Source organism: Zootoca vivipara, chromosome 15 (assembly GCF_965207765.1).
Source record: "Zootoca vivipara chromosome 15, rZooViv2.hap1.1, whole genome shotgun sequence".
Lineage (NCBI taxonomy): Eukaryota > Metazoa > Chordata > Lepidosauria > Squamata > Lacertidae > Zootoca > Zootoca vivipara.
In genome coordinates this window covers 10,235,766-10,249,821 of record NC_142598.1, presented here as the reverse complement: position 1 = coordinate 10,249,821, position 14,056 = coordinate 10,235,766, and the positions used below count along the sequence as shown (strand labels likewise).

General features: G+C 46.5%; 1 protein-coding gene across 1 annotated transcript in view; it reads right to left on the bottom strand.

The window, feature by feature from the left end:
• RAB3D (RAB3D, member RAS oncogene family) overlaps positions 1-12,987 on the bottom strand; it is a 35,437-nt gene extending 22,450 nt beyond the window's left edge. The window contains exon 1 of the mRNA XM_060268670.2: positions 12,844-12,987. The gene's annotated coding sequence lies outside the window, so the exon portion shown is untranslated. The remainder of the gene's footprint in view (positions 1-12,843) is intronic.
• Positions 12,988-14,056: the final 1,069 nt, after the last annotated feature.

Here is a 14,056-nt window from a genome sequence, read left to right as displayed (position 1 = left end):
CTGCAATAATCTTTTCATATGTTTTGTTTGTAAGAACCCAAATTCCGTTTCTAAGTATTCCTGATTTACTTTCATTATCACTTCATAAAAGTCATTCCATATCTCCGACAGACCCTCCAAGTCTCCCTATTTTCCAGGGATAGCCCTGGATTTACAGAAGCTGTTTCAGTTACTTAAAAGGTAAAGGTAAAGGGACCCCTGACCATTAGGTCCAGTCGTGACCGACTCTGGGGTTGCGCGCTCATCTCACATTATTGGCCGAGGGAACAAGCGTACAGCTGCCAGGTCATGTGGCCAGCATGACAAAGCCGCTTCTGGCGAACCAGAGCAGCACATGGAAACGCCGTTTACCTTCCCACTGTAGCGGTACCTATTTATCTACTTGCACTTTGATGTGCTTTCAAACTGCTAGGTGGCAGGAGCTGGGACCGAGCAACGGGAGCTCACCCCGTCGCGGGGATTCAAACCGCCGACCTTCTGATTGGCAAGCCCTAGGCTCTGTGGTTTAACCCACAAATGCCCCGCCTTTTCTTAGGACATCCCTATCTTCACTGGAGAAATGTTGGAGGCAAATCAGCATCATTATTTGTGGTTTCATTTAACGTCAATTATACTTATTTTTAATTACGATCGTCTTGTAACCTGCCCTGGGGCATTTGGTGCCGAATGAGCCGTAAGTACAATGAATGAACAAACAAACAAACAAACAAACAAATATGAATGACGTGTTTTATACTGAAATGGTTCTGTGTTCTAAATTTGTTGGGAAAGCTTCATTGGCCTGAACCGGAACCAAACCAATTTCAATCCCAATGTATTCTGAATTGGGGTGGGGGTGAGCGGGGGTGGTGGTGGAAGGAAGCAGAGAAATGTTAAGATTTTTACCATTTTTCTATTAAGAATAAAATCACCATTGACTGTCCCCACCCTAAGCCATTCATCTTCAAAATCAAAACAATAGGGGTACCCTCTTATATGCAAATGTATATAAATAATATAGTTAACACCCAGAGCGTCGCAGAAGCTGACTGAGGGGCAGAATAAAGAAAAGAAAGTAGGAGAAGGAATGAAAGAGAGGCAGGTAAGACAAGAGAGGGCTTGAAGGAAGGGAGGGAGGCTACAAACTGGGTGACTGGGGGAAAAATAGGCTGAGGAAATAAGACATGGAGAGACATCGGGGACTCAAATACATTAGTAAAGAAAAAGCGTTTTATATGTGTTATAACACTGTGACACCCGCTGTTCTCAGATTCTGTCATTTTTGCCAGTTCTGCGTAATCCATCAATTTCATCTACCATTCTTCTTTGGTCGGTAATTCCTGTTTCCATTTCTGTGCTAATAATGTTCTAGATGTTAACTGTTCCTCATGAAGTGTTCCCAGATACATTACCTAAAAGCCACAAACCTGCGGAAAATTGCTGCAGTATGGAAAGGGAGTCAGTTTAACTAGCCACGCAGATCCGTCTTTTCTTGGCAACAACACGGCACAGCTCAGCGCTATGATGATCTTGCTGGTTCATCACCTCCCGCACATCAGAGAGAGGAACAGGGAGCCAGAGGGGTTGGAGATCTCAGCATCAGCACAAACTGGGATGGGGGGAAGGTTTAAATGGGGTATTTTCTTTTTAATCAACAAATACAAAACTTGCACTGCTGAGAATGTGTGTAAGGGGAAGAGAATATAGGGATCCTCCTCCCCTCATCAGGAGCAGCTCCTCCACTAGCAGCAATGCCAGCGAGGATGGGGAGGAGTCCAGTGAGGAAGGTCCAGGGCTCTGGCAACACAGAAGAGCCACTGCTACACGTGAGGGAGGAAGAGAGAGGGGGGGAAAGGGGGCAGAAGGAAAACATGGAGCGTAGACCCTTCCCCCCCCCCCGGGTTCTGGAATTACGCAGGAGAAGGAGGGGAAGGAGATTTGCCGTCCCGAGACTCTTATGCTGGAAGAAGTCTAGGGGTGGTCCATTGCCGGATTCTGCATCAGACTGAGCAGACATGTTCTACACACCAGTTTCACTGTAAATAGACTGCACTAAATAAAACTGTCTAAAGACAAGAATGCGGAGCGTCGTTACTCTAGAGTAGTCGCAACAACCCCCTGACAATGTGCATTAGGTTTCTTCTCCACATTCTATCCTGTATTAGTAGTTTTCACACATGACACAAGGAGTGTCTGAAGGACTCAGATATTTTTTTGGGGGGCGGGACGGGAGGAATCCTATTTATTACAAGCCACAAACAGATTTTGAAATCTGTTGCACTGTAAGCAACTTGCTGGCATATGGCAGCACGAACTAACTTTTTGATTGAGAAGGGTGGGGTTCTTGTATGCATACCGATAAGGTAAACTGGATGGAAAAAATAAACAAGGACAAAGGAATCACAACGGGAAGAGGAGCACACATTCTGAGAGCTGTAAGATTTATCACAAAAATATTGCTCCTTCAGGAGGAAGAACAGGATATGAATTTAAAAATAAAATTAGTTTTGGGAGTATCTGTTATAAGAACAATGCACAACTACAGTGGCACCTCTCCTTACGAATAACTCTACTTACGAATGTTTCTACTTAGGAACGGAGCTCCGTCCGCCATCTTGGATGCGGTTTAGATAGGATTTTTTTCTACTTGCGAATTTTTAGATAGGGTTGCTTCTACTTACGAATTTTTTCTCCCAATGCATTCCTATGGGATTCGGCTTACAATTTTTTTCGACTTACAAATGTGCGTTCAAAACGCATTAAATTCGTAAGTAGAGGTACCACTGTACTGTACAGTAGCACCAACTGGGTTCTTGCGGCACTTCGGTGTGACAGAACCACACATCATCCTCTTTAAAAACCCAGGGGCATGCTGTTTGATGTGTCCAATTACAAATAAACAGTAAAAGAAAAAGAAAAAACCTTTGCAGGATCACACCGCCATCCGGTACATGATAAAATTAAAAACAAAGCCCAAATCTCTAGAGGACAGAATTCCAAAGTCCAAAGTCAGGAAGTCTCTTGAAGTCTGTGGGCATATAAATCTTCTTTTTCTTTGGTGATCACTCGTAGCCGAGTAAGATTGTCTTCCATAAACACGGTTTTAACAATGAGTCCGTAAGTGACTGTGGAGGCCAATTCTGGATCCGCACGTCCTTCCACAGTGGGGACATTGGTTTCCGGGCGGGAGTTGATCACGGTGTGGATTTGCCAAGCGTGCCTTCCTCTTAGCACGCTTCTCCCTTGCGTTCTGAGTTCGAGTGTCTTCAAAGTCCATGACACCTTTGGTGAAGGCTGTTCTCCAACTGGAGCGCTCGCAGGCCAGTGTTTCCCAGTTGTCAGTGTTTATACTCCTTTTTTTTTTAAATGTACTGTACATGGCAGTAAATTCCATTGAACTCAATGGGCTCTGCTTCTTTGCAGATATGCATAGGATTGCAATGCAAGGGCCCTCATGGCCAGAATTTGGGACCTGGGTGATATATCTAAAAGGGTATTGTTGGTTGATCCCAGAGAGAAAGTGAGTACAATGCATAATTTAATAATGGATTTCACTTGGTCGCCTCTCAGACTTGCGTTATTTTAAAAATAGTGGGGTGTTGTTTTTTTTTTAAAAAAAGGGATGCATCGCTCTAATCCTCACCATGCAAACAGTGTCACTGTCTGGGAGCTCACAGGTCGAATGCTGAAAAACGTACGGTATTTAGGTGATAATCAGACTACATTATATAATCTAGGCAAATGCATAAATGACTGCATGATGAGTCTGCAGAAAGATGAACCAGTTCCTGCATGCTCTGCGCATATGACGTTGTTTTATACTAAGTTAGACTAATGTTGGTTCATCATCCAGCTTAGTCCTTGCAGTGGCCGTCAGAGTCCTCAAGCAGAGGACTTTCTCAGCCCTCCTACCCAAAAGGCTCAGGTCAAACGTAGGGCCTTCTCCATGCAAAGAATGGGCTCTGACGTGCAGCTGTGAGTGCACTCAAAATGCTCTATCATTGCAGATTATTTTCAATGAAATGATTCTCAAGAAGACCGTGATCCGAGCCTGCAATTCTAAGAGAGCACAGCTGAAATGATCTTCTGCATCCCCCTCAAGACAACACACAATTCAGCCACTCAGGAACAGCAGCAGGACATGTACATGAAGTGAGGGAAAGAGGCAGGCAAAGAGAGTCATAGAATCATAGAATTGTAGAGTTAGAAGAAACAGTCCAAGCCTCTGCAACGGAGGAATCTCAACTAAAACACCCATGGCAGATGGCCATCCAACCTCCGCTTAAAAACCTCCAATGAGGGAGAGCCCACCACCTCCCGAGGGAGTCTGTTCCAATGTCAAGCAGCTCTTACTGTCAGAAAGGTCTTCCTAATGTTTACTTGGAATCTCCTTCCTTGTACAGTGGTACCTCGGTTTACAAACCCAATTGGTTCCGGAAGTCTGTACTTAACCTGAAGCGTACCTAACCTGAAGCGAACTTTCCCATTGAAAGTAATGGAAAGTGGATAAATCTGTTCCAGACAGGTCCGCGGAGAACTTAAACTGAAAATACTCAAACCGAGGCATACTTAAACCAAGGTATGGCTGTAATTTGAAGCCATTCATTTGAGTTCTACCCTCCAGAGCAGGAAAAAACAAGCTTGCTCCATCTTCCATGTGGAAGCCCTTTAGATATTTGAAGATGGCCATCACATCTCCTCTCGGTCTCATCTTTTGCAGGCCCAACATACCCAGCTCCTTCAATTGTTCCTCATAAGGTCTGGTTTCCAGACCCTTGATCATCTTGATCACCCTCGTCTGCACATGTTCCAGCTTGTCAACATCCTTCTTAAAGTGTGACATTCAGGTGTGGTCTGACCAAGGCAGAATAGAGAGGCACCATTAACTTCTCTTGCTCTGGACACAATACATCTGTTGATGCAGTCTAGAATAGCATTACTGTAGCTTATTTTGCCTGTGCATCACACTCAGTGCTGGATTTATGTATAAACTAAAGAAGCTATAAACTAAACAAGCTATAAACTAAAAAGCAGAGACATCACCTTGCCTACAAAGGCCCGTATAGTTAAAGCTATGGTTTTCCCAGTAGTGATGTATGGAAGTGAGAGCTGGACCATAAAGAAGGCTGATCGCCGAAGAATTGATGCCTTTGAATTATGGTGCTGGAGGAGACTCTTGAGAGTCCCATGGACTGCAAGAAGATCAAACCTATCCATTCTTAAGGAAATCAGCCCTGAGTGCTCACTGGAAGGACAGATCGTGAAGCTGAGGCTCCAATACTTTGGCCACCTCATGAGAAGAGAAGACTCCCTGGAAAAGACCCTGATGTTGGGAAAGATGGGCACAAGGAGAAGGGGATGACAGAGGACGAGATGGTTGGACAGTGTTCTCGAAGCTACGAACATGAGTCTGACCAAACTGCGGGAGGCAGTGCAAGACAGGAGTGCCTGGCGTGCTATGGTCCATGGGGTCACGAAGAGTCGGACACGACTAAACGACTAAACAACAACAAACAAGCTATAGCTTAGGGCCCCACTCTCTTAGGGCCCCCCAAAAAATGTAAAGGAAAAAAAAACCTGGATGTACATTTCTAAAATATAAGACAAAAAAACAAATAAAATAAAACCTACATACAGCAACAGTGTTTTGTGTTGTGTAGGCTCCTATTTGTTATGTGCAAATGGCTTTAGATACCTACTGTATTAGGTCCATAAATTACCATATATCATATATTCAACACAAAAAAACAGCGGCAATTTGTTGTTGACAAAAGGACAGCCAGACATATAAAGGGCCCCATTACCTTCAGTAGCTTAGGGCCTCATCAAACCTGAATCTGGCCCTGATCACACTGTTGCCTCATGTTAAGCTTGTGGTCTACTAAGACCCCCTGGGATCCTTTCCACTTGTACAACTAGTAAGCCAAATGTCCCGCATCTGGTTCTTCTTGCCTAAGTGCAGAATGCTACATTTGTCCCTACTGAAATTCATTTTGCCACCACACTCCAGCAGCTGTGGGCACCTTCAAATTCATCCATTCCCCTCAAAGTAATTGCATCTTATTTCTACTCCAACGGCAACTTCCTTGCTAATTAATTTGGTTCTGTTACGTCCACCTGTTCTCACTCCTGTTGAAGTGACAGCTTTGCATCTGTTCCAGTTTCTCAGGGCCTGAATTTGGGTTAAAAGACATGCAGGCAGGACAGCAAGTTCGGGGGAAGGCTGGGAAGGTTATTTGCCTTTTGGTGGCGATGTGGGTTAAACCACAGAGCCTAGGGCTTGCCGATCAGAAGGTTGGTGGTTCAAATCCCCATGACAGGGTGAGCCCCCATTGCCTGGTCCCTGCTCCTCCCAACCTAGCAGTTCGAAAGCACATCAAAGTGCAAGTAGATAAATAGGAACCGCTACAGTGGGAAGGTAAACGGCGTTTCCGTGCGCTGCTCTGGTTTGCCAGAAGTGGCTTAGTCATGCTGGCCATATGACCTGGAAGATGTACGCCGGCTCCCTCGGCCAGTAAAGCGAGATGAGCGTCTGCGACTGGACTTAACAGTCAGGGGTCCCTTTACCTTTTAAGATGCTTCCTGGCTTGTTTGAAGATGTGCCTTGCAGGAAACAAACTAGGGTAATTTGAGAACTCCTCATCAAGGACCCCCAATAAGATTAGGCCACCAACTTGCAACTTCCACTCGTGAATCCAGAGGAGCTCATTTGACTCTGCAGCAGAGCAGACACTTGTGGCTTCTTTTACACACAGAGCACTAACAGGAAAACGTACTGCCTCTTCTGCCTCCGATCCCAAGTACAAACACTGAACAGTATTCAGAAAAAGATAGCCTATGTAAGTGCAGCCGCTAAATCAAGTTACAACAGTACTGTACATGCATAGGGCAAGGCCTATAAGGGCAGGTTTATTTTATTTTTTTCCTCAAGCTACCGGTATGTGCAAAACAATATTGCAAAAAGAGCAGGCAGGATTCATTTCCTGCCTGCTCCTCCATAACAATATGAAGCAATACGTCTGCTTTCTTCTGAGCACAGAAAGGGAGACCTTGAAATGTGAGCTGTCTTCCCCTCCGTCAAAATAGGCTAGCCCCTTTTCTAGGAAGCGGAGTACAACCCTCTTTGAGCCAGGGCTGACCTGGACTGTGTCACTCTTGCCACACCTCTGCCCTCCTGTGCCTTATCCCCAAAGCTTTATCAAAAAGTAACAGTGACAAGCAGAACAAAGCAGATCGGAAGCAGCCCTACGGTTCCCCTCCTTAGCTGCAAATGATGCTCAACACATCATCAGGAGATCAGGTGCATTCTGGATTGGGCTGCAGAAACATCGAAATGGTGGCATAATATGAACGAGGGGGGAAAAATATTTCAAAAGGGTGAATTTGGTGGGGAAATGGTTTTTGGAAGCAGAAATTATGTGCAGGGATCTGGGAAGGAGATTAAGCAGGAATGCCAGTGGGGCAGAAGAGTTGGAACTGGTTTAAATCAGGCACCCCCAAACTGCGGCCCTCCAGATGTTTTGGCCTACAACTCCCATGATCCCTAGCTAACAGGACCAGTGGTTGGGGAAGGTGGGAATTGTAGTCCAAAACATCTGGAGGGCCAAAGTTTGGGGGTGCCTGGTTTAAATTGTTCTATAAGCACATAAGAATATCCCCACTGGATGAGTCCAAGAGTGGCTAAGGAAACCCAGCCAGATGGGCGGGGTATAAATAATAAAATTATTCTTAAAAATTATTAACTATCTAATTCAATATTTGGTCCAGACAGATTGGCATGAATCTGCCCTCCCCTGTTCGTTTGTCTCTAGCATCTAGTAACTTACAAGTATACTGTACTACCGTACATCTTTGGATATATTATGGGCAACAGAAGGATATGCACGAACAAAGCTGGTTGGAGCATCCCCACATTTTTGAGAAACCACTGACAATGTATAATAGCTACGTAAATTGTAAGTCTGCATTTGCAAAGCATCTTGGGAACAGTGCATTTCAAAGGGCTGCACATATATATTGTGTGTGTGTGTTGAATTTAATTCTACACATTTCTGTCCCACGCTTCAGCTGTGAACGACTCCCAGAAGACCTAACAATTCTTTAAAAGTGAAAATCAGAAGCAAAAACGCTAACTTTAAAACAACAGAAACAGATATTAAAACCAGAGCCAAGCAAGATCCAAACTGTTCTCAGTACAACATCTAAGAGGTCTTCACCCAGTGCCAAATTGGAGCACAACATTCATTTCTACAGAGGCCCAGGATGTAGTAAAGGGAGCCTAGGTACAACAATTCAACAAGAAACGCACTTTAAAATAATCCTACAGCTATAAAGCTGTATAGCCACACAGTTATAACAATATTAAACATCTGCAGCCAAATTAAACCTTCAGAGTGCATACCTGAGAGAAGAAAACTACCGGTATATGGCCTAAATATGGCCAACCTCAGGGCCAGTGGGCAGAAATTTATGTAGATGGCCCCTCCTATGAACCTGAGATTTCACATGGCACAATGAATGAGTTTCAGACAGGCCTTTCCAACAGATCTCAAAGGGTTATACAGTACAGTGGAACCTTGGTTGTCGAACTTAATCTGTTCCAGGAGTCCACTCGACTCCTGGAACCATTCGAAAACCAAGGCGCAGCTTCTGATTGGCTGCAAGAGTTTCTTGCAGTCAATCGGAAGCCATGGAAGCCTCGTCGGACATTCAGCTTTCAAAGAACGTTCGCAAACTGGAACACTCACTTCCGGGTCTGCGACATTTGGGAGCCAAAACGGACGAGTACCAAGGCGTATGACAACCAAGGTACAGTACGACTGTACTGTTGTTGATACATATTGTCCATTCAGCTCTTCTGAATCCTACAGCCATAGTCTAAAACCTTTTACTGGTTTGGGCGGACGACCACAAATTTGTGGTCATCAGGCCCCTTACCCCAAAGGGTGGGATCCTGTCCCTATTTTTATTTTACATGCCTCTTGATTGTAATAAAACCTCAAGGTGGATTACAAAAGAAAGAAAGAAGGAAGAAAGAAGAAAGAAATTATTGGGGTGGGTTAAAAACAAGTATTTAAAACATTCGCAAATAATTAAAATCAAAAACAAGGTAGAACCAGATTAAAACACTGCATTTTGGAGAACAACCCCTTGCATTGCTAGAATTGTACTGTACACTCTGAGCATGGAAACTCTCAGGGTGCCTTTATTCAACCTGATTTTCGTTAATTCTGATTAACTGCTGCACTTTACTGCTCATTTAAAAGAGGTGTGGTTGCGGATTTTAAATTGTCAATTTTGTGCGACTGTTTCTGCACACTGCCTGATGAGGATACCGGTCCCGACAGGCAGAAGAGAAATCTGGATCTGGAGAGGGAGGCCAGGATCACCCCTTACATTTTATGCTGCCTTGTTGCAGTTGTGGGGATGCTTGGAGGCCTCAGGAGGGCGAAGCCAAACTAGAAGACCTGGCCTTCCTCTCTGGGATATGATGGGCAGGGCTTAACGTTCGGCTGCTGTGTTTCCGAGACACTTGCAACATATGCTTCAGGCATAGCTGCCAAGTCTCCCGTATTCCCCGGGAAACCCCCGTTTTTCCAGCTGTCCCCAGCCGAAAAAACGTGTTTTTTTTTTGTTTTCCCCCGGTTTATTCTGGCGCGGTGGCCATTTTGGAACAGGGCGGAGCAGCATCAAAAGTAGCTCCTGAGCATGCTCCGCCCAGTTCCAAAATGGCGGCAGCACTACTTCCGGTCTGCTACTTCCGGTCCAGTCCCTTATTTCTCAGGCCGGAACTTGGCAGCTAAGGCTTCAGGAGTGCAGAAGGAAAGCAAGCCCAGTCCGCTCCCAATCTTGGACTTGCAGCCGCAGGGCAATTCCCTGGCTGCTTCTCCAGCCCCCCAAGGCTGGAAGTCTGAGGTTCATCCTGCTTGCCAGAAGGAAGCACAACATTTGCCATGCTGGGTGGAACTGTGGACCTTTGCCCATAGTCATTAGTTAGTGCTAACCTTTTAAGACTGGTTCCCCCAGGACACTGCTTAGCTCTGCAGCAAATGATTAAATTGGATCGCCACTGAGCAAAAAACACCAGTGGCAAAGCATGAGTGTCAAAAAGTGTCACAAGGCCATATGCTGTGAAAAGCAGACCCCCTCCCTCTGCATTGCTGGAGTCTAACCAAAATCCAGGCCTTCCTTATTGCCACAGGTAGGTAGCCGTGTTGGTCTGGGTCGAAGTAAAATAAAAAAATTCCTTCAGTAGCACCTTAAAGACCAACTAAGTTTTTATTTTGGTATGAGCTTTCGTGTGCATGCACACTTCTTCAGATACCTGAAGAATATCTGAAGAAGTGTGCATGCACACGAAAGCTCATACCAAAATAAAAACTTAGTTGGTCTTTAAGGTGCTACTGAAGGAATTTTTTTATTTTACTTATTGCCACAGATAGCTTCCATGGCAGGAAGTAGCTGAAGACAGCTGTGCACATTTGTCTATGACTGACAATGGCATGCTCCACTGTGCATTTAGGGAGGGGGCATTGAGTTACAATGAGAGAGTGTACTGTGCAGGTAGCCCAACTTATCAAATGGTTATCAAACGGTAACAGGGACGTGGCTTAATTTGAACCAGATCACAATATGTGCCAGGGACGTGGCATGTGCAACATGCCTTTCCAGTAAACAGCCACAACCAGAGCTCAAACAGGTTGAATTGGGAGTCTTTTAAGGAGACTGTGCCTTCCAGGCAAACATGGCATCTCTCAACTACTGAACTGCAGTTGAAGCAAATGGGCAGAATTTGAGGCATAGTTCTTACAGAGGTGTTGAAGATGTTCCTGGGCTGTACCACTTCTGCCAGCAGATGGGGGAACGCTTGTCAGAATGCTTCTCCGTTCAAAAGCACAAGGAGGCTAAGTCAGAACACACACACACACACTCCTCTTGACCAACAGGGAGGTCTTGGACATTCAGGGATTTATTTTTTATTATGGGCATTTAGTTTTCCAAAAACCTCACATACTGTCTGAAGTGTTACAGTACAGATGCAGCTTTAACACCTGGGTAAGAAGGCCCAGGTGGCGCTGTGGGTTAAACCACTGAGCCTAGGGCTTGCTGATCAGAAGGTCGGCGGTTCAAATCCCTGTGACGGGGTGAGCTCCCGTTGCTCGGTCCCAGCTCCTGCCAACCTAGCAGTTCGAAAGCACGTCAAAATGCAAGTAGATAAATAGGAACCGCTACAGCGGGAAGGTAAACGGTGTTTCCATGTGCTGCTCTGGTTCGCCAGAAGCGGCTTTGTCATGCTGGCCACATGACCTGGAAGCTGTATGCCGGCTCCCTCGGCCAATAATGCGAGATGAGCGCGCAACCCCAGAGTCGGTCACGACTGGACCTAATGGTCAGGGGTCCGTTTACCTTTTTAAGAAGGCCTTAGACTTGGGCTCATTTTGTTGGGCTTTACTAATACAAATAAACAAATGTTTTAATACTTCTCGAATTTGCCGCCGTGGCCTTTGTATGTGTGCATGGTAACACTGCTCTCAAGCTGTAGCCAAGCCTTGCCCATCGTGGTGCCCTCCAGTTTATGCCAGGCTACAAAACCTCTCCCCATCATCCCTGAGCATTGGCCATGCTGCTTGGGGGTTGACAACATCTGGAAAGCACCGCAATGAGGAATGTTAAAAAGCCAAAGCCTAAATGTCAATCGCAATAGAGGGTAACAAAAAAGGTGCATAAACCTAGACCTACAGTGGCTTATCTGCATACCCCACCCAAGCTGTCCTGGCTTTGGGAATGCCACTTTCAATTACTGAAAGCCAGGAAGAGGCATTCAGTTCTGCGGGTGCCCTGCCTACCCCAGTGAGCACTGCCTGGAACATACCGTATATATTTACATATATATTTAGCTTGCTACTGCCTAGCAAGTTCTGGCCACCTGCCAGCAGCATGAGATGTTAAAACTCCCTGAAGCCACCTTCCGAGCTATAGGAAGTGGTTGCCAACTAATTCCAAAAGGCCAGGCACGTCCTGCTCCTCTGCCTTTCACGACAGAGCTCAGCAGGTGAACCTCTATGCACCATGGGGCTGAATTCAGCAGGTGATAAGCATTGCTGGCCTCTGCACATCCCCTCTGCTGCCAAAAGCACAGGAACTGAGGCTGGGTTTTTTTAAAAAAAGAGGGGCCAACTCATACCCCCTTCATTTTTTGGAGTAAAGCCCACACTGCCTTTGTTTCTTGAGTCAGGCGCTGAACTGGATCCAACATTGTCCAGGGGCAGAATTAATCCCCTCTCCTATATCCTTTCCAAAAAGAGAGGTGGCGCGGAAACCCCGCTGGCCAACGCACCCCCAGCCTCAAAATAAGAACAATGCCATTCAGGCACCCGTTCCTGATCTCTTTACCCCTGGGCTCTAAATCGTGCTGACCAAATATTCCCCACTAACCGCATTATTATTATTATTATTATTATTATTATTATTATTATTATTTGGGGGAGAAAACCCGCGCGCCCACAGAATCCTTAATCCGGAGCTCGCCTCCGCTGCCCCCCAAAACAACGCCTTTTCTCCTCCGGCTGCGCCTGGCGGATCCAGCCCGAAGAGTCTCCGACAAGGCGTTTCTCTCCTGGGCAAGGCGGCTCTCCACCAGCGCGCAGGGAAGGCGGGTAGTTCCAAAGCCGGCTGCGCTATTGCGCGACGCAATCCCACCACCCTTGGCTTGGCTTGGCATCACCTCGCCTTTGGTCTCCCAGGAGGATCTGCCTCGTCGCCACCCCTTGCAAAACAACAACAACAACAACAAACACTCCCAACTCCCGCAGGATGAATGAGCAAGCAAAAAATACAGTAATCCTATCGAAGAAGCAAAGTTACCTTTTTTGCTGCGGGGCGCGCGGAGCCTTTTGGGGCTTTTCCTGCCGCAGCTGCTGCTGGAAGTTGCTTGGCCTCCCCAGCCGGATGTCGGAGTCTTTAGAGGCAGCGGCGGCAGCTCCTCGCTTGCGCGCACGAGAGCGGAGCCTCCCTGGCGAAAGGAGGAAGGTGTGCCCGGGCTGCCTTTCCGCTGCAGACCTCAGCGATCGACCTTCCACATCACCCAGCCACTCCCTCCCGGAGCGGGTGGCGGGGGGGGGGAGGTGCGGCGGCGGCGAGAAGCGCGCAGCCTGCCTGCCTGCTTGCTTGCGTTGGTCCGTGCGCCCTCGCCTATCCCTTGGCTTGGCTAATGTTGGGAACATGCGCGCCGCCTGCAAGCGTGCAGGAGCCGGGTTGCAGAAAACGCCCAAGGCGAAGCCTGCTGTCAGGGCCGGACGACCGAGACGTTTTGGCACCCGAGGCGGAACTCAAAACGGAACAAGCGGAGAATAAAGATCTCTACATCAGGAACAAGGGTGGCAGGGGACCAGCAGCGCGTCCTGTCTACCAGAAGGCCCCTTTAGAGGCGGCATGGTGGTGGTGGCGGCGGCGGCATTGTGATGGATTTGAGCCTCCTCTGAAATGTTGCTTCCTATTTTAAGGAATCCTCTGATTTTCATACAAGTGACTCTTGAGGCTTCAAGGAAAGGTTAGAGACTTGTTGGCGGTAGGGGCGTATCTCCTGTCCTGACCCCGTGCCCCAATTTGGTATTTTTTGCCACCAGTTGGGAAAGAAGAGCATTTCTCCAATGAGATGGGAAACTAAGGAGCCTTGCCTTTAAAGACCAAACTTTGCCGTGGGATAAGGATGTGAGGTTTTGTGGCCCTTTCTCCAGCTGTCTAGCACCATGAAATTTCAGAGGCTACAGGTGACCAATGCCAAGTTATTTTCAGCCAATAATAATAATAATAATAATAATAATAATAATAATTTATTATTTATACAACACCCATCTGGCTGGGTTTCTCCTGCCACTCTGGGCAGCTCCCAACAGAATATTAAAAACACAATAAAACATCAGACATATAAAACTTCCCTAAACAGGGCTGCCTTCAGATGTCTTCTAAAAGTCAGAGAGTTTATTTCCTTGACATCTGATGGGAGGGCGTTAACGCACAGGTGCAGAGGCTGGTCAAGGCAAGTTGAGAACTTCAGTTGCGAGCTTCTGAAAGAAGA